The following is a 27099-nucleotide window of genomic DNA, read 5'->3' on the forward strand; positions in this document are numbered from 1 at the left end:
AACTAGGATTGGGGGGGGGGAATCCTACTCCCAGAGGGAGTAGGACTCTCCTGGCGCGCCTCCTGTGGCCGGCCAGCCTCCCCCCCACTAGTCGTTTATATACTGAGGCAGAGGCACCCTAGAACACAAAAGTTGATCCACGTGATCTATTCCTTAGCCGTGTGCGGTGCCCCTAGCCACTATATTCCTCGATAATACTGTAGAGGAGTTTAGGCAAAGCCCTGCTGCTGTAGTGCATCAAGATCGTCACCACGCCGTCGTGCTGACGGAACTCTTCCCCGACACTTTGCTGGATCGGAGTCCGGGGATCGTCGTCGAGCTGAACGTGTGCTCGAACTCGGAGGTGCCATAGTTTCGTTGCTTGATCGGTTGGATCGTGAAGACGTACGACTACTTCCTCTATGTTGTGTCAACGCTTCCGCAGTCGGTCTGCGTGGGTACGTAGACAACACTCTCCCCTCTCATTGCTATGCATCACATGATCTTGCGTGTGCGTAGGAATTTTTTTGAAATTACTACGAAACCCAACACCTTTCACATACGAATTTGACCGTATGCTTTGTGTAAGTTGCATGTCATATATTATTACTCTAACATTTGGTCAAAGTTAGCCTCGAAAAACGCATTAGACCCTGTATGCTTTGTGTAAGTTGCATGTCATATATTATTACTCTAACATTTGTGTAAGTTGCATATCATATATTATTACTTTAACATTTGGTCAAAGTACTATAGTGGAAGTGGATCCTCTGACGTAGGTATCCCTGCCTTACCCTCCTTTTCGGTCACTTACTAGTGGACCCCATGCTTGCTAGGCCTCGCATGTCAGTTACTCAATGGGTTCGGCCACGTCAGGGGATCCTCATCTGTAGTATACTCCCTCTGTTTTTATTTACTCCGCATAAAATAGAGGGAGTGGTGGTATAATAACTGACGCGGGCGGGGGAGGGGGAGGGACGTCGGTTTGCTCTCAACTGCGGTCCCACAAGCAAGCAAAAACGCAAGATGAAGCACGTTCCATTCGGTGAGCGACGTGGAGGGTCCAGCGTGCCGGGCTGCAACGCGAACGCGACAAGAACGATGTACAGTCAAAACCGATTGACTGGTCGTCACCGGAACCACTATTCACACCAAATCTCCAGCCCATTCCCCCACCTTTCGATCCCCTAGCGTGCATCAAGCGTCCCCTAGTTCGCCGAAAAGCCATGGTGTGCCGCAAGATCACGTACTACAAGATGCTGACACCGGAGCGCCGCACAGAAATCGCGGCGGGTGTCAGCGCCACAGATCTCCGTTCCCAAGCTCGCTTTCCGGTGGGCCAATCCGCAAGTTCTCTGGAGCCAAGATACCAGGAGGAGGAAGCCGATCCAATGTTCGTGGCGGAGGTCGCGGCACAGAAGGCCCCCGATGGGTATGAGACGATGTACGTCGACTTCGTGCTGGTGTCCGAGTCCCCCATGGCGCAGGCGGACCAGCGGTTCAACATGGCGATACCAAAGGAGGACCGGGAGGCAGACGCTCAACTCGACGCGGAGCGCGCGCATGCCGCTGCCATCGAGGCTCTCCTGCAGGCGGAACCGGATGTCGTGGATGTGAACCGGGCGGCAGAGGCTCAACTTGAGGCAGAGCGCGCGGATGCCGCTGCCATTGAGGCCCTCCTGCAGGCGAAATCGGACGTCCTGGACTTGAACCGGGTGGCAGAGGCTCGACTCGACATAGAGAGCGCAGATGCCGCTCTCATCGACGCCCTCCTCCAGGCGGAACCGGACGTCCTGGACTTGAACTGGGCGACGGAGGCTCGACTCGACACGGAGCGCGCGGATGGTGCTGCCATCGAGGCCCTCCTGCAGGCGGAACCGGACGTCCTCGACTTGAATCGGGCTGTGCTCTCGTCCGTGCAGAGCGCCCGCACGCTTCGCTTGAACGAGTAGCTGGAGGCCGAGGACGTTTCTACAATGGAAGGAATAGTCCTGAGTCACTGCAAGCTTACAACCCGGCACTTGGGGCTACATTATTCAAATTGAGATTACATGCAAGTCTCATGTCGCTGCAAGCATGCATCATGACACTTGGGGGCTAATGCAAAGTCATTTTTACTAGTCTTATTGAAGACCCGACTCATCATATTATAATGAGCCGGCCATTTTGGTAATATTAAACCGGCAAGTTTTATATCTTCAAACCGACTGAATATCAGATAAGCATTTTTAGACCCATATTTCTTAAACCGGTGCTTTGGGAGCTGAGTTAAAGGAGTTATTCCTTTCAATATTTCTCGGTGACAAACCAATGTCGGCAAATTGATTATGAAGCTGGTCTGTTGACCCGGATTTTCCAGAAGGAGGAAACAACAAGGACTTAAGGATGATCATGTACCGGTTTACAAAAATTCTTAACCCGAAGCATAACCTGTCATATTTGTTCTTGTGTTTATTTTGCAGCATAAGTTTACCATGAATAAATCCAAGCTAAACTTGGGGGTTAATGTCGGGGATATACCCCGCGGCGTAAACCAGCCGGAAGTATAACCCGGTCGGACTAGGCGTTTCATTGGTAAACCGCCAGAGGATTGGCGGCTTACATGATTGGCGGTGTAAACCGGTCGGAAGTTAACCCGGCCGGACTTGGCGGATTATCTGAAGACCCCGCTGACACTTGGCGAGTTACTGGCGACCCACCTTGACCTGGCGGTTTACAAGCAACCCACCTGGTCATTATGATTCACTGGTGATCCGGCGTGCGGGACAGACAGATGACAAGGCCCAAGACCCAGAAGGCCGGTTCACGTTTAATGGTGGGCCAGTTTAAGAGGGAAGGCAGGAGGAATATTATCTTACAAGGAGCTAAGACCTGGACTTGTATCCGGTTTGTATTAGAGATAGACTAGTCCTAATCCAAATAGGACTCTACATGTAACCCGCCCCTCCAACATATATAAGGAGGGGCAGGGCTCCTCAAAAGGGGACAAGATTCACAAGTTCCACAAGTTGGACAAGTTAGGTTTAGACAATAGCTCTCGAGATAGAGCACTCTTGTAACCGTGATCATCATCATCAATATCAATGAAGCAGGATGTAGGCTTTTACCTCCACCGTGAGGGGCCGAACCTGGGTAAAACATCGTGTCTCTCGTCCCGCTCAACCCCTCTCAAGCTACCACATATATGTGTTGGCCTTGCGACTAAGTCCTGATACTAAGGACATCTGTCGTGACAATTCCACGACAACCACGGTGCGGAGACACACGTCGGCTGGTTCGTGCCGCCAGCCAAAGACGACGAGGCCGTCTCTTTCCACGAGCAATGATAGTTTTTCTTTATGTTGTTGTTTTTATGGATCTTTTGCTGTGTAAAAACATATATTTGTTATGCAAGTCGCCTGACTTGGGTCAGTCTACCATTTCAGGCGGTTGGATGAATATCCTACGTCTCCTAACCCTTCTTTCCTTCTTCCTCACCTCTTCTTCTTCCCCAACAGACCACCGCACGGGCCGTACGGATACTCCCCAACATGCGGTTGGATAAACATACTCTATGAACGAAAATTATGTGCCAGCGATAGGATGGCTGAGTTTGATTTGTTCACATGCGACAACATGTGTCAGTGAGGGTGGGTTCCCTTGGTTGGGTTTGCGGCGTGCAGGAGCGACTGTGTGAGGGTGTGGTGCGACCACGGCGTGCAGGAGCGACCGTGTGAGGGTGCGGTGCGACCGCGACAGCCGTGCGCAAGTGTACCTCCTTCTCATTTTGAAAACTGTAGGCAAGCTTGGCAAAAATGTGTGGCAAAGTTTGGCAATGCAAGGCCTAGACCCAAACAGGATAAGTACGTATGTACTAGGAGTACTAGTGTTAAAAAAGAAAGGCGGGGTTTTCCTTCGCGGGATTTAATCGATACAAATCCTCGTTTCACGTGTCAATTAATGCGTATTTTTCTCTCCAAAGACCAAAGAGCTAACCATCTCACTCCTCATCGCTTGATTAATGCAGCGCCATGCAAACCAACCTTCTCACTTCCGCATGCATGTAGGGGATATTAATGTCCTTGGTTGCTAACCCCATCAATTTTGCCTCAATTAGTGTTAGTGGCCCTTTGCAAATGGACTGTTTTGCCCCTGGATTCATCCGAGGAGACCCTGGTCGCATGCGAGATTGGCTCAGACTTTGCATGCATGTCATCTCTCTCTCTCCACTGTCCATCTCTCTACACGCATGTGCCTCTCGCTCTCTCTCCTGTTTCTGCATGCAAGCAGCTCTCTCTGCCTTGGGAAGATGCGAAGCACATGCGAAAGAAAGATGGGATTACTGCAGGCACGCATGCGGTGGAAAGGGATGGAGGGCCCGGTTGGAAAGAGCAGCAAAAAAATGCCAATGCGCAGAGCATTGCGGGGAAAACGAAATTTTCTTAGACGCAAACAAAAAAGGACCGGAGGGAGTACTACTAGGAGTACTAGTGCGGTGAGATGGTTTCTCGAAGAAGACGATGGAGAAGCGGAGTCGGCGAAGAGTGAAATGATGGTTGCTTCGTCCGTGCTTTTGTGATTTGACGCCTCACTGCTTTGTGAATTGTGATAGAAGGGACAGGGGAGTAGACTCTGCGCTCTATACTGTACTACGTGCGTCCAAGCATGGGAGAAAGACAAGAGACGTTGCATTTTTCTATTCCTTCAATCAATCAATCAATCAATCAGGGAGCTTCGGTTCCATATTTTTGGCTTTGGCAACACTGTCCACAATGGTTCCCACGATGCCAAAAGCTATTTTCACATTTGGCTACACATTGTGGATGCCCTTAACCATACCACTTGGTTTTGCTCCTGTGTGCTATCTATACAAATCTCAATTATATTGATCTAAAAATTATAGAATCAAGATTAGTAAAAAGGAGGTGATTTTGCCGCGCGGATGGCGGGGGAGATTTCTTATTTGAGCAATGCTACATTCACGTAATGGTTTACGTAAAGTTATGAACTGATGTGATGTGGGACTATTTGATTGGATTAAAGGAGAGGATTAGGCCCACCCCACCTGAAAATCAGGGGGGCATATATAGATTAGATGGAAAGTATAAGTAGCAGCTACGTAGCCCTTTGTAAGTCTAGGATTAGGCTTCTTATTTTCGGAGGACGTTGTCATGGTGGTTTGCTAACATGCGGTCCCACGTGTCAGTGCTTTACCAAGCCTATCCGCGTCCCACATGAGGTAGAACAACGGCAGAAGCAACACGTGGTTAAGTTGAAGAAGATGAGGGAGAAGCGGATTCAGCAACGAGTGAAATGATGGTTGCTTCGTCCCTCCAAGTTAACTGTGGGAAAGGTGCAACTTTGTGATTTGACACCTCATTGCTCATTACTATGCCGGCGCCATGACTGCGGTGCTTCACCCCGGCTGCTCTGCACTGTATCCGTTATGGCACGTGGACCTGGTAGCTTGATGTCCCACATGTCGGTGAAAGGGACTAGAAGATTTATGAAAGCGAGCGCTCAACTCTTACGATGGAGGAGTAGACGACACGACGACCCAGTCAACTGTCACTTGTACTGTATAGTACTATAGTTTTGCTGTCTTGCACGATCCATCGATACAAACCCGATTAAACAGGAAAGGGCAGGATTTTTCCTGCGCGGTAGATGATACTGGCCATACATTTCAAAGGCAATTTTAATGTATGCAAACTGAATAATTATAAGTAACAATATGATATCTAGTAAAACTAAAAACACATATGATTTATTGTGTTAGAGTGTAGTAGTAGTGCTGTATTGCATAGTTGTTAGATGTAACATGCGAGAACGTGTAGAGATGTAGTTTTGGAGGGCCTACAGAGAGAAAAGCGTAATACGGTCACCGAACTTCAGAATAAGCTGATTACGGTCACTATATACATTTTGCGGTGATTATACGGTCACTTGCTCATAGTTCAGCATCGGATTGCACTCTGTTGACTGGCCAAATAGTCTGCGTGGAGCCATGTTGACTAGTTAAATCGACCACGTTCCTTGTGGGTTCCACCTGTCAGTTCGCATAGGCAAAATGTCAGATAAACACAAATTTATGCAGGCGCGACAAGGCTCCAACCCGTGCGCGGGAATCACCTGGTTGTGTATGTGTTTGTCAGGGCTTGATGTGTGCGCATGCACATGTAGGTTGAGCACTTGAGCATGAGAGTGTGTGTTGGTTGTGTGGTGTACTGGTGTGTGCATGCATGCGTGCGTGTGTGCGTGTGAGTGTTGCGTGCGTGCGTGGCTGTGTGTGTATGTGTGAGTGTTGCGTGCATGCGTGGGTGCATGTGTTTGTGTGAGTGCTGCGTGGATGCAGTTCGTGTGCATGCATGCGTGTGTGTATAATCACCACACCAGCTCCTGTGTGTTAAAACAGACGGCTCAACATACCAATACATGGCCACCTTGTCCGCTGTGCCCGCGGTCATGACTTCGAACCACCGTCCAAATATATTTTTGTCGCTTGTTTTCATTCTTACTAGCAAGATGCCCATGCGTTGCATGTAACATCAAGATGCATTTGTATGACTTTTTTATCTTGTGAGAGAAAAGGATGAACGAGGGAAGGCCTTATTTGCAAATGTGGAGAGGTGTGTGGGTACCTTTTTGCAAAATTGCCATAGTTTCTTTCCTATCCGTCAGATATAGATCGGACGGCCTATATTGCAGGATGGCAGGCACACCATCATCACCAACTCTGTTTTTTATAAGGGTGTATTTTATGTATTTATTAAGAGTGTAGATGTAGAGTAGATACAAGTCGACAAGTGGGCACGATGGTAGTGAGATAATGTGATGCAACACTAGAGGTGCCACGTGGAGCGTTTAACTGGTCAACTAGTCATGTCATGAGCAAATACAGAGTTGTATGGTGAGCCCGTGACCGTATAATAACCACTAAACGTAAATGGTGACCGTAATGAGTAGATTCTGAAGTCCAATGTATGTATCGTGCTTTCGCTTCAAATACAATGATTGTCATTGCATATATCGCGAGAGAAAGATGAAACATGCGTGAATTTTTTGGGGGCTTACTTTTAGAGGACCTGGAGATAGTTTTGTGTGCATACGTGAAAGGGGCGTACATGGGGGTATGCGATGGAGAGAGATGCTCTTCGTTTCTCTTTATTATGACTAACTTTGTATATAGTATAAAAATATACAAATTCACAGTGCAGATTAAATATCATTGTGGGCACCATGCAATGCAAATTAGCGTTCGTACTCCTCGATATAACTTTCTAATGTTGTATATATGTAGAAAAGCTAAAATAATTTTTTGCCCACACTTTATTCAAAAGGAATGTTGTATGTGAAATAAACGTGAAGAGAGGGCTTTTTAGATCAATGGGGTACGTGATGTAACATGTGTAAATGTGTAGTTGATGCATTTGGCGGGGCCTAGAGAGGTATGTGTGTGTATTACATATTCGAGAGAGGCATGGATAGAGGGGCCAACGGGGGGGTGTGTGGGAGAGATAGCACGCGAAATGAGAGTGGTCTAGAGAGAGAGAGAGAGGAATATGCCGTCACGACAAGAGATTCCATTCCCTTGAGTGTGTATATGCAAGGGGGAGAGGGAATAGAGGCACCCGGAGAAATTTTCTGTGTGTGTGTGGTGTTTGTGTTGGTATGTGTGTGTGTGAGAAGATAATGAGACGTGGGGGCAGAGGGTGTGTCACCGCGTGAGGTCCGGTGGGTCGAGGTGAGGCCCTTCGTTCGGTTCTGTCCTGCGCCACATTGGTCGGCCCGTGACGCATTTAGGAAGACCCATGGATGACTAGTCATACAAGACAAAGATAGCAGAATTGTGAAGGACTCTGTGTCCACTGACAAAGCCGGCTAGGATTTGTAACCCTAGGTTCTCGGACTAAGGTAACCCCTTTATCTCTGATATTACTATTCATCCAACCTAACTTTAAGGGGCATCCTACAGAATGCTCTGCTAGAATCATACTCGTCGATTAGGAAGAGAGGTGTGAGACAATGCGTGAGAGACATGTGTAAAGATAATGTGCATACATGAGACACGTAGGCAGGTCCATGTATATAGAAAGGGTCGATGAGGATTGTGCCTGTGTATGTTTGCGAGAGGAAGAGTGCTTGTGATAAAGGTTAGTGGAAACACTTGTAAATGGTTACGAGAGGGAGGGAGGGTTATATCTAGAGCATGTGTGCGAGAAAGACACCTCGGGATAGCGTGTGTGAGCATGTGTGAGAGACCACCGATGGAGAGTGAAACTACACGTAAAAGACTACTCTACACATTTGATTAAAGATATAAATTGTATCCAAATATTAGGATGGGATCATGATGTTTGCAATTCACGTAAGGAGCGGTCATTGATCCATCAGACATCTAGATTCTATAAAATTTGAGCATGTCTATGTTATTATTCGACAAAATTGATCCACATAGTTAGTATTTTGAACTCCAGACAATGCATAGCTTTAGCAATCAAATATAAACATGAGTATAGTTCATGTTGTGTGTGTAAAGCACATTATACATACGAAAGTTACACAATGGACATTATAAATAGCTACCTATGAACTAGCATACATTTGAATTCAACTTAAGGTGGTTTAAAAAATCGAATTCAACATGAAGTCCATTAAATTATTTGAATTTGATATCATGGCATTTGTAAACCATACCTAAATTATGGGGGCACCAATCTTTTCTCTGATTTTGTACATAATAGCATATGTAGTCGTGTACAAAATAGATTCAAATTTAGCTCCTCCATTCCAAAATAATCGTAGTTATAGGATTTTCAAATGTCAAAATTTCAAAAAGAAGCGGATAATTTAATGAGGTTTTCAAAAATACAAGGTCAAATATAACGTTGTCTATTTAGGTCAATCCTCATAGTAAAAGAGTACTCTAAATGTGAATGCGTGTGTTTCAAAATTTCGAACGAAGCGCCAAAAGAGCCTCTACTCGCCCGAAACCGCGTGAGACCAATCTTTGGTAGTACAAGGAAATTACTTTTCTAATAACTCCGACCCGTGAAACCTACCGGCCCGACGTCCAATGGTCTAAACCAGGGTAGGTTTGTAGCTTCATCTAGACGCCACGCAACCGCATCCGAAAAACATTCATACACAATGGCCGCCTAAGCAGACATGCGCGCGGCCGAAATCGCTCCCGCCCACTATTTGGGACACCTGGGATTACCATCCTACCCCCGACCCGCAGTAGGTCTGAAGTTTAAGAGGGGGGAAAAGTTTGTACTTTCCCCAAATTTCAAACAAGCGCGTCCCATCTTCTATTAAAAAAAAGCCAAAACCAAGCGCGTCCTAGACCGAAACACGATTCCCCCCACCCGTCCTATTCCCCATTCATACTCTGTGGTAGCCAAAACTACCTCTCCACCAGCCGCGAAACCCCGGCGTCCTCCGTCCGCCACCCATCCCACCCATCAACCGCCGCCCTCCTCCATCACGCCGGAGCCGATACCTCGACGTTGTCGTCCACCGCAACCTCAACGGCAATGCCCTCCATGGCTAGTAGTTGAAGCCGAGGCCGAGCCGTCCGTACACGAGCCAGTTCAACCACGCCGTCCTGCGCCTCACCACTGCCACTCCAACTTTGCCACCCTCCACCGCACCGGAGCTGTTCCTGCTACGCCGTCCTTCGCCGTCTCGGATCTGTTTCCCCTCCGCCGACATACGGCCACGGCAACACAGTCAACAATTTGGCCATGGGTTCGTCCAAGCCTGCACCCTCCAGAACATCGGTTTCCCCGGTAAAAAGAAGAAGATCGGCGCGACATGTGGAGGTGACCACACCGGCAACCGAAAAAGGTACTCCTCTTCCCTTATTCGTGCAAATCTTACGTCTCTTCTTGCACGGTATTCATCCCACAGAGGACACTAGTTGACCGCTTCTTCTTGATACTAGATGTTCCTAGTAACTCGCGATGCACAAGGTTTCTCCTCATATATTATTTCACCTTAGCTAGAGGTCTGTCGCCCCCTGAATTTCAATTTCTGGCCAGTTGATTCCCAATTAACGGAAGCATTCCCCGGCATAACAGGCGCTAGTGCGCCTATTACACCGGGGAAGCAGCGCCTTGCTGTATATCTTAGGGGCGTGTGCGGCCTAGAGCTACTGGCGCCCGATCTGGAGCTCGGCCTGGATTAAAGGGATGGCCTCGGGGTGCTGGCAAGCACGGCGGTGCTGTGAGGTCGATGGGAGGGCGTGGCGGCGGAGGTAGGGGTCTGGGCCGGTGGTCGCTGGCGGTTCGAGAAAGATCGTCAACAGTGACTGGCGGGAGGTAGACGAAGGCCATCTGCCTGTTCCTTATAGATCAGACGGTTCGTTAAAAAAAATCAACTGACCTATTTATTTTCAGTCGACTGTTATCTTAGATATGACCACATGTGGTGGTGTGCTGGAGGAGTACCTGCATTTCCTGTGCTCATATATTACAAAATCATACGTAGTAGAATCTAATTTTTTTTCCATGCAATGTTGTAGAGCTATCATATGTCTCCTGTCATTTATTTTTTAGCCACATGTTATCTGCTACTTTTACAGTGCACTAGTTCTGCACACACTTCAACCTTACTCTCACTATTGTGTTTTTATGCAAGGGTATTTCAGACTCTGCTGCCACAAGAGAAGCCAAAAAGAAAAGAGAGAAGTCGCTCCAGCTTTGTATGCGGGTAGGCAAGACACGTTATAGCGCTATAAAGGGTGCAGTGTCAGCAGATGGAGACGGTAAACGTAGCTCTGGAGTTGATGACCTCGCTCGCAATGAACCACCATCCCAGGTGCTTGCTTTAACTTCGTGGTGTCATATGTGGTTGCATGTTCCATATGGTGTCTAGCTTGTATTCGAAAGGCCGAAGTCGGTAAGATAAGGAAAGATATTTTTTTAGATGAACCACCATCCCGTGAGCACAAGACGACAAATAGCTAGTCAGGGCACTGGCCGAGCCAGTGACAAGCCCAACAAAGATAGGCATCACCTGGAAGCCAACTAAAAAGCCGCGATGGTGGCGAAGCAGCCCGCCTCCCACCAGGCTCTCAGGTCCTAGATGATCATGCTCACCACTCCAGCCGGATGTCTAGCTTGTATTCACTACAGGAATCCAGTACTTTGCCGTCTGCCATGGCGGACGGCAAAGGCAGGGACGGCTGACGGCAAAGCACTTTTCCATCCGCCGCGGACGGCAAACAGTGACGGCAAAGATAGGGTCGGCAAACAGCTCCTTTGCCGTCGGCTTTTTATGGCGGACGGCAAAGAGCCCTTTGCCTACAGCGGCTGACGACAAAGAGGGGGGACGACAAAATGTTGCACGTCCGCCAGCGTCACTCCGTTAGGCGGCTAAAGGCGGCCTTTGCCATCCGCCAGCGGACGGCAAATTTGAGCGCCTCTTTGCCGTCCGTCAGACGACGTCAGCTATACGTCAGCGCCCGCTCTTTTTTGCCGTCCGCCCGGCGGACGGCAAAGGCAAAGTCTTTGCGATCAGCTTGGCTTTGCCGTCCGCCACGGTAGGCAAATTGGCCAAATGGTCCATCCCCAGGAAGCACAGGTGGGCGCCACGTGCCCCCTTTGCCGTCTGCCACCGACGGCAAAGGGGTCTTTGCCGTCTGCCGCGGACGGCAAAGAGCCTGCACTGCCTCTTTTTTGTTCTGTTTTTCTTATATCCAACAATTATCACAACAAATATTTCACAGCACATATATATCCATCACATAAATATCCAGCACATATATATCCAACATAATAAATATCCAGCACATATATATCCATCCATACATACATAGTAGGTTGCACATAGTTCCATCGATCCATACATATTACAATATGCAAAGTTTCATCATAGCAAGCGAGCAGAATACAAGAAGTGCATCAAAGGAAAAAACAGGAAAAAGCAAGCAATCCATCATAGGAAGCTGGCTTCCGTGAAGTGAATGAAACCTGCAAAATGACAAATAAGAAAGTTAGAAAAAGAAGACTAGAAGAAGAATTAGACTAGAAGAAAAAGAATAGAAGAAGAAGACTAGAAGAAGAAGTATATGCCATATATTAGCTAACTTAGGTGAAATGCCACGTTTATGAGCTAACCTAGGTGAAATGGGTAGTTTATGAGCTAACCTAGGTGAAATAGGTTGTTTATGAGCTAACCAAGGTGAAATGGGTCATTTATGAGCTAACCTAGGTCAAATGGGTCGTTTATGAGCTAACCTAGGTGAAATTGATCATTTTGGAGCTAACTTAGTAGAAATGGGTCTTTTATGAGCTAACTAAGGTGAAATGCCACGTTTTTGAGCTAAGTAAGGTAAAATGGATTGTTTTTGGGCTAACTTAGGTGAAATGGGTCGTTTATGAGCTAACCTAGGTGAAATTGATCATTTTGGAGCTAACTTAGTTGAAATGGGTCTTTTATGAGCTAACTAAGGTGAAATGCCACGTTTTGAGCTAACTGAGGTAAAATGGATCGTTTTTGAGCTAACTTAGGTGAAATGGGTCGTTTATGAGCTAACCTAGGTGAAATTGATCATTTTGGAGCTAACTTAGTTGAAATGGGTCTTTTATGAGCTAACTAAGGTGAAATGCCACGTTTTGAGCTAACTGAGGTAAAATGGATCGTTTTTGAGCTAACTTAGGTGAAATGGGTCGTTTATGAGCTAACCTAGGTGAAATTGATCATTTTGGAGCTAACTTAGTTGAAATGGGGTCTTTTATGAGCTAACTAAGGTGAAATGCCACGTTTTTGAGCTAACTAAGGTAAAATGGATCGTTTTTGAGCTAACTTAGGTGAAATGGGTCGTTTATGAGCTAACCTAGGTGAAATTGATCATTTTGGAGCTAACTTAGTTGAAATGGGTCTTTTATGAGCTAACTAAGGTGAAATGCCACGTTTTTGAGCTAAGTAAGGTAAAATGGATCATTTTTGAGCTAAGTTAGGTGAAATGGGTCGTTTATGAGCTAACCTATGTGAAATTGATCATTTTGGAGCTAACTTAGTTGAAATGGGTCTTTTATGAGCTAACTAAGGTGAAATGCCACGTTTTTGAGCTAACTAAGGTAAAATGGATCGTTTTTAGCTAACTTAGGTGAAATGGGTCGTTTATGAGCTAACCTAGGTGAAATTGATCATTTTGGAGCTAACTTAGTTGAAATGGGTCTTTTATGAGCTAACTAAGGTGAAATGCCACGTTTTTGAGCTAACTAAGGTAAAATGGATCGTTTTTTAGCTAACTTAGGTGAAATGGGTCGTTTATGAGCTAACCTAGGTGAAATTGATCATTTTGGAGCTAACTTAGTTGAAATGGGTCTTTTATGAGCTAACTAAGGTGAAATGCCACGTTTTTGAGCTAACTAAGGTAAAATGGATCGTTTTTTAGCTAACTTAGGTGAAATGGGTCATTTTGGAGCTAACCTAGGTGAAATGGGTCATTTTGGAGCTAACCTAGGTGAAATGGGTCATTTTAAAGCTAACGTAGGTAAAATGGATCATTTAGGAGCTAATCTACGTAAAATGGGTCATTTTAGAGCTAACTTGGATAAATTGGATGACTTGTAAGCTAACTAAGGTAAAATAAGTCATTTTAGAGCTAACTTAGGTAGAATGGATGGTTTATGAGGTCAGTAAGCTTATTAAGTCATTTTGGAGGAAAAGAAGCTAACTCTAGGTCATTATGGTAAGCATATTGAAGGAAATAAAGCTAAGTCTAGGTCTTTATGCATTTGTTAAGCAAAACACTAGAGAAACTTACCGTGATCACGGAGATGTAGGAGCGGGCTGGCTCGCGCCGGTAGCTGGAGAAGGAGCGGGCTGCTCGCACCGGTAGCTGGAGAAGGATCGTGCGATGCGTTTCTTGAGTTAAGCTGCACCAAAGATCATTTCCAATGTCTCGTTAGCATTATGACACTCAAATGTTAAGACTAGCAAGTAATGTCCATTCAAATTAAACTCACCGTGCTCCCAGGAGCAATCACTGGCATCGGCGGAGCGGTCTGACCGGACTTCTCGCACACAGACTACACATTTGGTTTTCAAAACAGAGTCATACTAGTTAGTAATGAGACTCAAATGTTAAGACTAGCAAGTAATCTGCAGAAGAAACTTACCACAAGGAGCTCGTACATGGCCCTTGCCCGCATGTCATTCCGTGCCCTCTCCTCCTCCAACATCTTTGTCGTCCTCTCCTCCAACTCCCGCTGCCTCTCCGCCACCTCCGCCAGAAGTTTCTCCGTTCTATCTCTCTCACTCTGTATAGCAGCCTGCAAGACCACTCACATGACCATTTGTAATCATTGATGGAAGCGCACACAATGTAATGGAGAAAGATAGCTGAGTATGTATAACTAACCTTGAAGGCGAGTTCGACTGGCCGTTGACGAGGCCTTATCTCAGGAGCGGAGCTCGACTAGCGTGCCTTGATCTCCGGGAGAGTGCTAGGACAACGGATAAGTCCATCTCCCATGACTATGGAGCCATGGGACCTCCCGCCACCAGATATCATCAGCAGCTCTGTATCAATGGGACCCTGGCTCGGGTTAAAGTCCTCCCCTTTCCTCGCCTTCCCCTGATCTCTATATTGCACGAGCTTGTCGTGGGCGGAGATGTTGGTGAAGTTCTTTGGATCATCGAGGTCAGACACAGAGAATGCCTTGACTTTCTTGTAAGGGCCAGTGTGGGCCATGGCATACAGGTCGTACACCTCTAGCACCTTATCCGCCTTATTGTAGCGTGCCTGAAAGAGAGAAACAAAGTAAATTAGTAATTAAAGGGCTAAAGCTAGCATGATGAATGAATTGCATGAATCATGAAGCAAACCACATACCCAGTTCCGCCCGTACTGAAATAAGTTGGAGCTGCCTTGGTGGTGTGGCACACCTTCCATTTGGGCACGTTTGTCCTTGGCCTCTTTGTGGGTGGCCAGCCATTCTTTTGAGCACCACTCATTGACCAACACCTCCCAACAATCCATCCGATCCGCACACCATCTCGGAGGGGCCTAAGTTAGCAAATAGAAACTTGAGCGCTACGGCTATGAATTACTAAATGAAGGAAGTAAGTACAAGGCCTTAAGAATTACCTTCATGTACTTCTCCTTACTCAAGAACTTATCGCGGCACTCCTGCTTGGGCTTCTTGATACCATGCCCGGCGTAGTAGTCTCGAACAGCCTTCACCCGAACCTCATGCCGTAAGTTCTGAAGTAGGCGCTTGCACTCCTTGTGGATAACATGATCCGCCTCCTCCTCGTATCCCTCCTCACACCTATAGAATGTCTGCAATCAAATGAGACAATATTGATTAGTACAATTAATAACTAGCTAGTTGAAGATTTTTAATTGTGTAAGGGAGCAATTACCCAGAACTTTCTGTTCACGATGTCTGCCCTCGTCTTGAACAAGACACCGTCGATAATCTCACCCGGCGGGGCCGGGGTAGCCAAGTAGTGCTCCCAAGTCAATCCAACCTCTGGAAGCCGACCCTCACCAGGCAACATGACAAACCGCGGGAAGTTTTGTCGAATCAGAACTCCAAGGACGGAGTTGGGCTGGCGGACACTTTCATGGTGGTCCCAACCCCTGCAGCGTGACAAGCCCAACACATCAGTTATTTGAAGAAACGTGAATGCAGAAGGTACAAAAAGATTAAATGCACTTACCTCTCCCCATCAGGGAAAATCAACCACCTCTGCTCACGGGTCGCTGGCACGGACGGGAGCCGTGTAGCACCACGCTGGTAGACGTTGCCCCCTCCTCCCCCTCCTCATCAGTCGGCTCCCCGCCATCATCAGCATGGCCACTCGGCTCCCCGCCATCATCAGCGTGGCCACTCGGCTCCTCAGGCCAGGTACCCCATCCAGACGTGTGCTCCTCCAGGGTCTTGTGGGTCGAAGGCCCATCGACCCGAGGCTTGTGGGCCGAAGACCCGTGGACCGGAGGCTCATGGACCGGAGTTCGTGCAACCTCCTCCTCAGACGAGTCCACCCTAGCAGTCACGTGCTCGGGTGAAACAGCTGGGGGCGGCGGCGAGGAAGGCGCCGTAAGAGTCACCCTACCTCCTCTCCCGCGACCACGTGCTCCACCTCCTCTCTTCTTTTTACCTCGTCCCCTGCTGGGCACCGCGGTCGACGAAGAAGGGCCCGGCGGTGTCGCCATACTGTCCAGCAACGCTCGACGGAGAGGTGCGTGTGGAATGGAAGACCTCGCACCACGCGCCGACGAAGAAGGGGCATCGGCGCGCTCCCGACCAGCCCCCACCATCTTTCAACACCTGCCATGACAAAGAATAAATGAAATTAGTACAACATAAAAAAAGTACCGACATGAATAATAATATGTATATCACTTAAGTGTATCATCATCATCAAGTACAACATAAAAAAATTGAATACCTGACACTACTAATAATCTCGATCAGTATCATCAATAAATGCATAATCATCATCATCACTATAATCAATGATGGGATCATAGGGTTCATTCGCATCAACATGTGCAAGGCCACCTTGACGTAATCGGTCAAGCATTGACAGGTCATCCGCAGCAGTAACCTCTTCTTGTTCCGGCTCTTCTTGTTCCTCCTCTGGGGTGATGTCGGATTCATTGTCGCTGTCTACTTCAATGTTTTGGGGTGAAGTATAGCGGTTCTTGAAACGCTTTTTGGAAAGACGTGTCTCTTGGAAGAATTCTCCTTCATATGTGTCTGGGTTAATGTGAGGTTCATAATCCTCTTCCTTTGGGGGAGAAAGTCTAGCACGTGGCGGCACTTCATAAACGACATCCCAACCTTTTAGATTTGGATTAGTTTGGCAGGCCCACGGTAGATAGAATACTTGGGTCGCCTGTTGAGCCGTAATATAGACATCAGGAACATCTAAATGGGTGTTTGGTTGATTTCAACTATCCCTATATGTTCATGAGTCCTTCTAGTCTCCTTCGGCTGAAACCAATAACATTTGAAGACTACGACATTCGGTGGGTTTTCACCATAGAACAGAAGGTCATAAATTGCTTCAACTCTCCCATAATACTCGGTACCTCCTTCGCCGATAGAAGATACACAACAATTTGTAGACTTTTGGTCGGCCATAGATAGCTCTTTGCCATAGGTACGAAAGCGATACCCGTTGATGTCGTACTTGTCAAATGAACGGGCCTTATAGTCAAAACCATTAGCGACTTGTCTCAATTCGGCGTCCATAGACTCTGAATTAGCCTACAAGTTTAATATGAAAGGATTGTTGTATTATGCACAAATTAGCGAATGAAATGAAATTGTCTAATAGAAACTACCGTTTGTTTGAACCAAGAGATGAAACCGGGATAGCCACCTCCTTGCTTTGCGAGAAGCTCATACTCTTCGACGGAATCCTTTTGGATCTCCGCTCCATATGAGAATATGGCGACGTATCGACTGTATGACATATCCAGGAATAAGAGCAGTTCAAAGGAAATAGAAGTTGCGAAACAATGTACCGAGAACTTACTCGATGTACGGCCGCACTTCTATCAGGTTGTTGAAGATATACAACGAAATGGTCCGCCATTCTTCGTTATCCAAAGATACTGGATGTGAAACACTAGCTGGTGCGAGATTCCCTTTGAATAGGCTGAGGTTGGATCCACCCTTTTTAGGCTCGTCAGCATTGTACCGTGGCTTTGGATTATGCAAATGAAGATTTTTGGCTTCATAGTGCGCTGTTACGAAGTTTGCCGCCTCCTCTGTGATGAATGCCTCAGCCATCGATGCTTCAATTCTACGTTTATTTTTACATTTTTCTTGAAGCGTCTTCTGCATCCTCTCAGTTGGGTAGCACCAACGGTTTTGCACGGGCCCCCCCAATCTTGCCTCGGTCGGGAGATGCAAAATCAAATGCTGCATTGGATTAAAGAAGCCCGGTGGAAAGATCTTCTCTAACTTTTAGATCAACTCCGGCGCCAACTCTTCAATTTCTTCTAGCACGCCAGGCGATAGTTCTTTAGCACAAAGAACACGGAAGAAATAGCTGAGTTCTGCCAGTACTAGCCATTCATCCTCAGGGATGAAGCCACGCAACATCACCGGCATTACCCGCTCAATCCATATGTGCCAATCATGACTCTTGAGACCAAATATCTTCAGTTTATCAAGATTCGCTCCCCTCTTTAGATTCGCTGCATACCCATCGGGGAACATCAACTTCTGTCGTGTCGGGGTGCCGGGTCGAGGTCTGGGTACCATGTCGGGTCGGGGTGTCGTGTTGATGTCGGGGTAGTGCCGTGTCGGTGTTGGGGTGTTGTTTCGGGGTCGGGGTGTGGTGTCGGGGTCAGGGTGTCGGGTCAGGCTCGGGGGGTCGGGGTGTCGGGGTCGGGTCGGGGTCGGGGTGTCGGGGTGTCGGGTCAGGCTCGGGGTCGGGGTCGGGGTCTCGGGGTCGGGGTGTCGGGGTCGGGGTCTCGGGGTCGGGGTGGTCGTGTCGGGGTGCCGGGTCGGGGTTTGGGTACCGTGTCCGGGTCGGGTTTTTTTCCTTTTCTTCTTCTTCCTCTTCTTCCTTTTCTTCCTTTTTTTCCTTCTTCTTCTTCTTCTTCTTCTTCTTCTTCTTCCTCCTTTCCTTTTTCCTCTTCTTCTTCTCCTCCTCTCCTCTTTTTTCTTCTTCTTCCTCTTCTTCTTCTTTTCTTCTTCCTCCTCCTCTTCTCTTCTTCTTCTTCTTCTTCTCCTCTCCTCTTTTTCTCTTCTTCTTCTTTCCTAAAACTAAACTAAACCTAAACCTAAAACTAAAAAAACAGAAAAAGGAAAAAACTAAATCTAAACCTAAAACTAAACTAAAACTAAACTATAAACCTAAAACTAATCCTAAAACTAAAACTAAAACCTAAATCTAAACTAAACATAAACCTAAAACTAAAAAAATAGAAAAAGGAAAAAAAGGAGGCAGAGAGCTCACCTGGGTGGAGGAGGGGGGCGGGGCGGCCTGGGGCGGCGGAGGAGGGGCGGGCGGCCGGGGCGGCGAGGGCGACGGGCCGGGCGTGGCGGCGCCCAGACGGCAGGCGGCGGGGGCGACGGGGCGGGGGGGCGCCGGGGCGGCGGCGGGGTGGTGGGGCGACGGGGCGGGGGGGCACTGGGGCGGCGGCGGGGTGGTGGGGCGACGGGGCGGCGGCGAGGGGAGAGAAAGAGAGAGAGAGAGGGGCGGGGTGGGGCGGCCGTTAACGTTAGTGGGGCCCTCCCTCTTTGCCGTCCGCCCCCCTTTGCCGTCCGCTAGCGGACGGCAAAGAGGGGGGGCGTTAGGTTTTTTTTTTTGCAGCTCGTCAGTGGGGCCCCCTCCCTCTTTGCCGTCCGCTAGCCGACGGCAAAGAATCTTTGTCGTCTGCTAGCCGACGGCAAAGAACTGGCTGATGGCAAATTATGTCTTTGTCATCAGCCAGTTCTTTGCCATCTGCTTTTTGGTAGCTGATGGCAAAGATCTTCTTTGCCGTCTGCTAGCTGACGGCAAAGAGCTGGCAGATGGCAAAGTAGCTGATTCCAGTAGTGATTGCTTCAAATTTGGTTAAATTGCATCTGCTTAGCTTACACATTATACCTTTGAATATGACATGCCTGTCTGTTTTTGGTACATACTTGTACATCTGTGTATTAACCATGTTCTTACAGCAAACTAATGTTCTTGTGTATCCCTCATCAATCACTTATGACGAGGCATGCAGGCAAGGGGACTACTCCTCATTTAAAGAATGCAGCGTCAGCCTCCCGACATGATTCTCAAGAAACAGAAATGCTAGATGAAGATAGTGAACGTAGCTCTGTAGTTGATTGCAACATTTCCCCTACACTAGCATCGTAGGTGCTTGCTCTAACTTGGCAGCGTGATATGTGGTTGCATGTTGCATATGGTGTCTAGATTGTAATTCTTCCAATCTGGTTAAACTGCATGTGCTAGTCTGCTTAGCTTATACATTATACCTGTTAATGTGACATGCCTTCCTGTATTTAGTACATAGTACATCTGTCTATTAAGCATGTCCTTACATAAAACTATTTTTTTTGTATCCTGCATCAATCAACATGACAAGACACCTTTAGTATATGCTGTGCGATATTAGTTGCATCTTTCATATGATTTATAGCATGCGTTGCTTCTAATTTTTTGAAATTCCATTTATGATGGGACGCTTTTAACTTGGCAGAGTCATATTGGTTGCATCTTTCATGTGGTGTCTAGCTTGCATTGCTTCTTATTTGCTGGAATGGTTTCTGCTTAGTTTACACAAACAGTTGTGAACATGCCATGCCGTCCTGTTTTTCGTACATATTCCATCCTGGTATCATGTGTTTGCCTTACATCAAAGTAGTGATTGTCAGTATCATGCATGAATGAGTTATGAAGAGAGAATTTTATTGCTTTTTCTTGTCGGTTTTACTTGACAATTCAAAATCAATAAAGCGGAAGGAAGTTAGCAAGGCAGCAGATAAAGGTGCTCCTTCCGAACGGAGGGCCTCTACAGTTTCTACTCCTCCACACCCCCAAGATGATTTCCAAGACAACACATGCATAGACACTCAACAAAGCTGTGTTTATGATGAGCACGTCTCCCCTAGTGCAGCATCACCGGTGCTCCCTCTAACTTGGCACTGTTATATGTGGTTGCATGTTATGTGTGATGTCTAGCTTGTATTGCTTCTAATTTTGTTGAATTCCATCTACTTACTTTACACATTATACTTGAATAAGACATGTGTTCATGTTTCTAGAACATACAATATCTGTCTATCACACCATGTTCTTACAGAAAATTACTACTGTTGTGTAACCTGCAACAATCACTTATCATAAGACACGTTTGACTTTGGAGTGTGATATAGGTTACATCTCACATTCTTTTCTAGCTTGTACTACTAATTTGTTGAAATGGCACTTATGACGAGACAATTTTAACTTGCTAGAGTGATATTCGTTGCATCTTTCATATGGTGTCTAGCTTTCATTGCTTCTAATTTGTTGAAATGCCTTCTCCTTAGTTTACACATCATAAGATGTGAATATGCAATGGCACTAATGACGAGAGACCTCTAACATGGTAGTGTGATGTTGTTTGCATCTTGCGTATGATTTATTTCTTGTACTGCTTCACATTTGTTTAAACGCCATTTATGATGAGACACTGTTAACTTGGCAGAGCGATATTTGTAGCATCTTTCATATGGTGTCTACCTTCCATTGCATTGCTTCTAATTTGGTGAAATGTCTTCTTCTTAGTTTACACATCATAGTTCTGGTTATCTCTTCCGTCCTGTTTTTCATACATATTACATCCTCCTATCATGTGGTTGTCTAACATCAAAGTTCAGTTTGTCTGCATCACGCATCAGTTTGTTCTGAAGAACTAAATTGTTATTCGTTTTTCTTGTCGGCTTGACTTAACATGGCACAGAGAAAGAGGAAGAAACATAGAATGGCAGGGCATGAGAAGCGGATGAATCCTGTAGATTCTACTGGTACTGATGGTGCAATAGAAGGTCAAAGTCCAGTGGAAAATTCTACAAACACGACATCCCATGCTACATGAGTTGCAAAAAAAGCCAAACAGAAACAAATAGCTGCCACCAAACAAGCAGAGACAGCCCTACTTCTTGCAACACCTACCACAGTACTACCAGCTGCACGACTTACTCATGTGTCAACTGAGCTAGCAGCATGTTCCCAAGCTCCCTTGCCACCTGACACTACTTCCCAAGCACTCTTGACAAAAGACGAGTTGGCAATATCAGATGAACATTGTGAGCTTCAACAGCAAGAAGGTAGTTGCTGGAGTCAAGTTACAGTTGCATGCTTCTTTATATGTAGTCTCACAGTTTGATGTACACTAACACTTCCTATGTTCGTTGTTGGACTAGCACCTAGGCGCAAGAGGAAACAAACATCAGGGATAATGCTCGATAGGTTAACTAAATCTAGAGGAGGAAGAATGGAGATCCGTTTTGAGGTAGGTTTAAAAAGGCCACGTGATGCTACAGAGTCAGCCAAGTTAGTATCAGAGGCAGCGGTTGCCGTTAGGTGTCATGTACGTATCCTCCCAACATGGATCCAGTACAGGAATGACAAAGACGAAACCCAGTTCAAAACCTTCCTTGACCATTTATCTGTAAGTATGGTTATGTATGGAAACTAGTAATATCGTCTTGCTCTGTCCCATACTTTCTAGGTTGCTGATAATGAGACTCCCATAATTTTCAACAGATGAGGTTCAAGTTGGATAGCCAAGATGATGCAACCAGACAAGCTTGCACCCATGTTTTCAAGTCTTCTCTGCGACAGTGTCGGTATAACTTGAGGAAAACTCACTCTGAAGGCAGGGCTAACAGTGAACTTTCCCAAACATCTCCAGTGAAAATATATCGGATGAAGACTGGAGGGGCCTTGTTAAACACTGGTCTGATCCGAAGTATCAGGTACATTATATATATATATATATGTGTGTGTGTGTGTGTGTGTGTGTGATCAGATCACATGTTGAAGTCCTATTTACACATGTGCCACACAAATCTATCTTCTTGTAGGTGAACTGTTCAAAGAACAAGGCCAACCGTACGAAAGTGAAATTCCAACAGACGACAGGATCTCGTAACTATATTGCACGCTGCGAGGCTCTTGTAATTAGCTGTTGTTTCACTCTTTTCGTTGTACCATATTATCACATCTATATTGACTTGTTCGAACTGCAGAGGAAAGCCCACAAGGACCAAAAAGTACCTGAACCAAATGTTGTGGAAATCTTCAAGGACTGTCACACCCGCAAGAAGAAGAGCATGACTACACCAGTCAAAGCCGCTGTTGTAAGTCCTTAATCCTCATGCCTTTTAACTACTACTTACTCTGACTTGTGCCTTGAACTGCATGGTTTATAGCCATTGTCTATTACTCTTTTCAATTTTATACACAATTGTCTTAGCGTATCATTGCACCTTACAAGGTTTAAAAGAGAGGAGTGATGTTCCTTTGATCTTGACCCGTAATCTAGTTCCGTGCTGGACTTGCCCACACAATGTTACAATTGCCTGTTTGTCTGTTCTCAGTTGTTTTGTGATATGAATGATGTCATACTATGCTTACCGTATTATAAACTTCATCTCTTTATCCTTAGCCCTCAATACAATGTGAAGAAATAGACAATACATTAGCGATGGTACATGGTCATATGTTTGGAACCTAGTTTTATTATGTACTTTGCAATAAAATACGACTAATATTTTACATGGGTTCACCAGAATAAGTTCTGTATATAGACCAAAGCTATTTTGTTTGGTTTTGCTGCCTCCTTAATATCTTTTGTTCTGGTACTACTAATGTAAAACCTCAAGTTTTCAGCGAGCTATGGGAAAAATGGTGGAACCGCCACCTTCTAAAGGTGGCGAGGCAACTATATCCGCAATGTCAGCTCTTGCTGCAGTGGGTCAGTACATGTCCACTAACAGTGCCAAAAGCATGTTCCTGCGTAATACTGGGTTGGTTGTTAAGGCAATATCGTGCAAACTACCTCATGATCAAGATATGCAAGCTCAAAGCAATGTTGTATCTGCGCTCCAGACACAAGTCCATTCCCTAACAGAGACCCTTTGTGAAACAAGGAGAAACATTGCTAAATGTCGTCAAGATATGCATGGTTTTGAAACCAGACTATCAGACATTTGCTATGTTGTTCAGGAGCCTAGGGGAAATGAAGGCGAGGGTTATGGTGCTCCATCGGACAATACATCATGAAAACATAACAGTCAGGTCAAATGAACTGAGCTTCTGAACTTCTGGTGGTGCATTTATCTGCTAGACTGTTAAGTTTTATGCCAACCTTCCTTTTGTTATATAGTTGTAATTTGTTTTGGTGCGATACAAAATTTATTCTTAACGTGCAGCCACCGACTGAAGAAAACAGCAAGCCATTTTTGTATAGTGTAGGGTGTTCCCTATATTTGCACTGGTGGCGATCTTTGATGCCGAGTGGATGTAATCTATGCAATCGCCTTAATAGCCTAGCGTTAGTTTCGGCCTTATTTATTTCCTAGTCTTATTTTTCCCTAGTTTGCTAGTGGCCACAACTACCATGGGCCATATACGGGCCGTAGGATCCATGGGTCTCCTACGGGCCGTCGATAAATGGGCTTGTAATCGGTGGGCCTCGGGCCGTCGGATAAATGGGTCTACATGGGCCGTAATCGGGCGTAATTGGTATCTGCCCAGCACGGTAACAGGCCGTAGGACAGCAAAGGCTTAATTCTGTCACAGGCATAACGAGTCGTTAATGGGCCAGAATATAGGACGGGCTGGAAACGGCGCAACGGGTTAACAGGCCAGAAACGGGCCGACTCTTGCCATGGGCCGAATTTGGCACATTAGGGTAACAGGCCAATAATGGGCCGACTCTGGCCATGGGCCTAATTTGGCCCATTGAGGGAACAGGCCAATAACGGGCTGACTCTTGCCATGGGACGAATTTGGCCCATTAGGGGAACAGGCCAGTAACGGGCCGGAAGTAACCGAGGGCCGAAAAGGAGCCCAAGAATGTATGGGCCGTCAATAGGCCGAAAGCTAACACAGGCTAGAAACGGCCCATGTAAGTCATGGGCTGTTAACGGGTATAAAGAAAATTACTGTTCGTTATGGGCTAGAGTCACCGTGGGCTTGTAAAGGGCCGAAAGATACGAAGGCCTCATATGGGCCGAAAGACGTCGTGGGCCATACATGGGCCGAAAGTGAAATGGGCTGGTGTTATATTCAATGGCCCACATGACGTTGTTGGGCCGATTTCCTTTAGGGCCTAACGGGCCGTGAGTTAACGGGCCGTAAAATGTGTTATTTGCGAAGAGACCGATTACAGGCTTTTCATGGGCCAGCCCGTTAACTTTTGACCAAGTCAAACGGGCCGGCTTCGTAAGTTAAATGGGCAAGTGGTGGGCCGTGTCACGTGTCGACATATCATAGGCGCCTATCTGACCCACTGACGATCTGACACGTGTTTCGCCCGGCCAATAAGAATTTTACACGTGGAAATTTCCCATTGGTCGGGGCTGTTAACGGGTTATCGGATCCAAAACCCGACCCGATAGCTTAACGGCGTTCCGTCATGGTGGATGTCACGTGTCGGTCACCCTTGACGAAAGCACTTTTGTGACGCGCGATTTATCGTCATGAAAGTGGACACTTCCGTGATGATAATTTTGGTAATGTCATGGAACACTTCTACGACAGCACATGTATGACTATCTTGATTCTGTCATAAATTTGTCATGGATGTACATGCATGACAAAAAACGCAACCTACTATGACAAACACGTATCATCACGGAAGTGTATTTTTTTGTAGTGAAGGGCGCGACCGCGCGAGCGAGGCGACGGTCGTGGTAGGCGCGACCATGATACGGGCTGCTGGCAGCCCTTGGATCTGAGATCGAATGGTCGCATGCTAAGTTGCTGAAAATTTGCAGAATAACCCTCTAGGATAGGATATTCACCCATAGGTCTAGAATCACGCCATGCAACCGTTCGATCGCAGATCCAAGGGCTCTCAGAAGCCCGTATCCTGGGAGAATGGAAAGCTTCGCATCACGTGTAATTTTCCCGACGCTTGACATGACATAGAAAGCCATTTAAATGGGCGTTGAGTAGACATGACATCTAATTGGGCCCCCATAGTACTGTGCATGAATCCATTTATCCACCAGGCAAGCGACTACCCTTCCATTCGCACGCCACCCCCCACTCGACATTTTTACAATCGATAAACCGCTCATAGTCGTCCCGTCCTTCCACATTACGGTAGTTCCACTAATCCTAACCCTCCTCCCAAATCCATGGCATCCCAAATCTCCATGATCGGCAGTGAGTACAAGGTTAGAACCATCACCGGCGATGAGTTCGACGTCATCTACACCCGTTCTTCCGCAACGGTGAAAGAATGCCTTGCTCGCTTCAAACGCATGTTCGAAAACTCAAATGATGAGTGGGTCGCTGGGCTAGATGTTGAGTACACCACAGTCCTGGGAAGCGAGAAGAAACTAAAGGAGGCAGAGAAGAAGAAGCCCGCCGTGATCCAGGTTTGCGTGCATGACTTATGCTTGGTCTACCACATATGCCAAGCCGACGTTGAGTGCGAGGAATTTAAGAAGTTCCTCAAGGGCGGCCGAGTCAAATTCGTTACTGTAGACTTTAGGAATGACAAGGAAATCCTGGGTCGGATAGGCCTTGTTGTAGGCAACCCCTTCGACCTCCAGAAGGAAGGGCTGGTGCCCTCCCTCGACCAGCCTTCAATGCTAACCCTGGCAGGAGCCATGGTTCATCCTTCGTACGGTAAACTAGAGAAAACTTCGTACACGTTTCATCATCATGCATGGTAGTGGAATGTACTAGATATGGACCACATCCACTACGCTGCAATGGATGGCTACCTTTGTTTCAATATCTACAAGGGTTGGATGAAGAGCAAGAGCCAAGTGTGCGGTTCAAGCAAAGAAGTATCGCCCAAGAGGAAGAGGGACAAGGACGAAGTCGAGGACGTGGACGAGGACTCCGAGTAAGGTGGCAGTGTCGTTGCTCATGGTGGTTCTAATGCAGTGTCTACCGGATTAGTTGCTTAGTTTAATTTCTGGTGTGCTTAGTTTTATTTGAGGGGTGTGTTGTGCTGAGCCCCCCAGCAGAACTATGTTATGTTTCTTCTCGTTATATTTCGTACATTTCATCTTTTAGTTGGTATAGTACTACCACTCGTTTCTTAACATTATATACGTACAATATATATGGCCAACATCATATAGCCATCAGTTTAGTTGTCAAAGAATTTCAGGGTGCTTAGTTTTGTCAAAAAATTCCAGGGTGTGCTTAGTTTTATTTGAGGGGTGTGTTGTGCTGGACACCATTAACTTATCATTGTGAGAATCGGTTTATTTTTGTCATGTAACATGGTCAACGGGGGTTGACGTGAAAATAACAATGTCTAATGGCATTTCTGAGCAAATATCTAACTTAATGATGGCATTTTTAGATATCTAATTGCATTTTTGAGCAGGCATCTCACGGATCGGTGGCATTTTTTGAGTAGTTGTAACTTCTAATGCAAAACTGAGTAGTGATACACAACTAGTGGCATAAATAATAAGAACC

Source organism: Triticum urartu, chromosome 4 (genome assembly GCF_003073215.2).
Source record: "Triticum urartu cultivar G1812 chromosome 4, Tu2.1, whole genome shotgun sequence".
NCBI lineage: Eukaryota > Viridiplantae > Streptophyta > Magnoliopsida > Poales > Poaceae > Triticum > Triticum urartu.